Source organism: Gossypium arboreum, chromosome 2 (genome assembly GCF_025698485.1).
Source record: "Gossypium arboreum isolate Shixiya-1 chromosome 2, ASM2569848v2, whole genome shotgun sequence".
In the NCBI taxonomy this organism is placed as follows: domain Eukaryota; kingdom Viridiplantae; phylum Streptophyta; class Magnoliopsida; order Malvales; family Malvaceae; genus Gossypium; species Gossypium arboreum.
The window spans coordinates 658696-661229 of NC_069071.1; positions in this window are offsets into that span (position 1 = coordinate 658696).

Here is a 2534-nt window from a genome sequence, read left to right on the forward strand (position 1 = left end):
TTCTTCATAATCAAAATATCATGTGCAAACATATATACACATATAGGTGCATGGCCGAATCTCAAGGTGTTCATAACCTCTAAAACACAAATTTTTACCAATCAAGTAACAAGCATAAGTCATGCTCATGAATGCATCATGGTCGAATACATCATAATCATACCCCATTGAACTTTGGTCATGGTTAAACAAAGAACTCAATGTCTTACTCAAGATTGCTACAAAGAAATTTCAAAAGTAGTCAATCCATCATTGCATGCATCATTAGCAAGCTTCACATTTAGCATGCAATGGCTTTAACACAATATCAACCTTGGCCAAATACTATTTTTCATGGCATAGCAAGGATTTGAACCATGGCTAACATGCACATCAAGTTAGCAACCAAAACAAGCATGAATCTCATGACACAACTTCATACATACCTTAATCTTGATGTAAGTTTAGCCAAATCTCCTTCTAGATCTCTTCTAAACAAAGAAAATGAAGCAAAATCTCTTCTTCCTCTTAGGAATTTCGCCAAAGGAAGGAGGGAAAAGATGAACAATTTTTTTGTTTTTTCTTTCTTAGTCTTTGCTCAAAGAAAGGATGAATGACAACTTTTTTTTCCTTTCTTTCTCTCTAGCTACGGCACCATGGGGGGCATCCATGCTCATTTTTTCTTTTTTTTTTCATTTCTTAATTCTTTCTACATAATGCACTAACTAAACATGTTGGAAACATGTTCCCTTGCCCATAATCTAGACATGGCGGCCACTCATTCAAAATAAATGGAGTATTTGACATGTAACTCCATTTATTTTGCTTCATTCCTTTATTAACCTCTTGAAATTAGCTACATATTTTTAAATCCTTTCACATGAGTCCTTTTTCTTTCAATTCACAATCAAATTAACTAAATCAAAGAATTCAAAATTCACACATGAGCACACACATATTATAGGCATCAAAATAAATTTTAAATTATTTTTATGCCTCGGTTTTGTGGTACCGAAACCACATTCCGACTAGGGTCAATTTTGGGCTGTCACAAGTATTTTTACCATATTGAAATGAATGTGATTTTGAATGCCCTATTAACAGTGTCGGGCTAGTCGGATATAGTTGACATGTCATAGGAATTGGAAGTATTGGGATATTCCGACATTGAGTCGATGAGACACTATGTGTCGACTCATCATTAAAGTTTCGGATTTGTTCCGATGAAGTACTTTGTGTACTATAATGTTAAAGTTCGGATTTATTCGATGAAGCACTATGTGCTTATCCCGAGTGTGGGTTGGATCCGTGTATCCGCCAACGTCCGAATTATGTTAATAAGGGTAAATAAAATAAATGTTATTAAAGTCTTGATTGATATTGAATAATAGCAATAATGTGTTTGAATTACCATGTTTTAAAGTTGATTAAGCTATTGTTTATAGAAATACCACTGAGAGTATTCTCAGCGAGACGGTTTGTTTCCGCATGCAGCTAGGTACTGAAAGTATAAGGACTCAAGATACAAGCCGATCCCCAAACTCAAATTGGTGAAGTTTCTATCTTTTGGAAAATGGCATTGTACTTAGGATGTCTTTTGGTCATTTTGAAAGTATCTAAGTTGTTAAGTGATATTTTGGTATGTTTTGTAGATGTTTCCAAAACCTTAAGTATGGTATGTTTTGATATGTTAGTGAAGAGTAATAAGAGGAAGTGTTGGTAAATATTGTAGAGAGAAGAAATGAAGATGTTATAAACTTAGTTATCAACATTTTATACTAAAAAAGATTTGGACAGTAGCGGTAGTCCAACTTTGAAAATATACCAAAAATAGTATAAAGTGAATTAGATAATGAATAAAATTTGTAATTGAAGCTTAATGAATCTATTTTTATATGGAATAAATAAAATAGGTAAAAGAGTTGTATTTTATGAGATATTTACGTTTTGGTGAAACAGGGTTAGAACAATTTCTGGATTCCCTGTTTTGACTTTAGAAATTCACCATAAATTGTGTATTAAGAATTAGGACTCAAAATTTATTTGTATGGATTTCTTATTGAGTCTATTTTTAATTGAAACAAATGGCATAGTCATTGGATTTCTGTACAGGAAGAAATTTTATTCGTAGTACACAAGGGTCAGAGTAGCCGAACCCTGGAACATGGGAGACTTTTTCTAATAAACTGTACTAATTGGCCTGACCAAAAATTCTAGAAAAAAATTAGTAAATAGATATATGAGTCTAGTTTCAGGAAAAATTTACGGAATTAGATTTTAGTTTCGTAACTCGAGATATGATTTTTTTAGCGACCATGACGCAGATGGATAGTTTACTACGAAAACTGTTTAAGTGCTAAGATAAGTTTTGTAATGTCTCCTGCTCGACTCCGGCGACGGTCTCAGGTAGGGGGACGTTACAAATTATCCTCCCAACAATGAAGAAAAGATAAACCTTTTGTGTCCTCAACTTACTTTAAGCAATCTCTTTCACCTTCAACAATTAGTCTATTCTCTTGTCCATTTTTGGCTCACCGCTTTTCTAGGTGAACCGG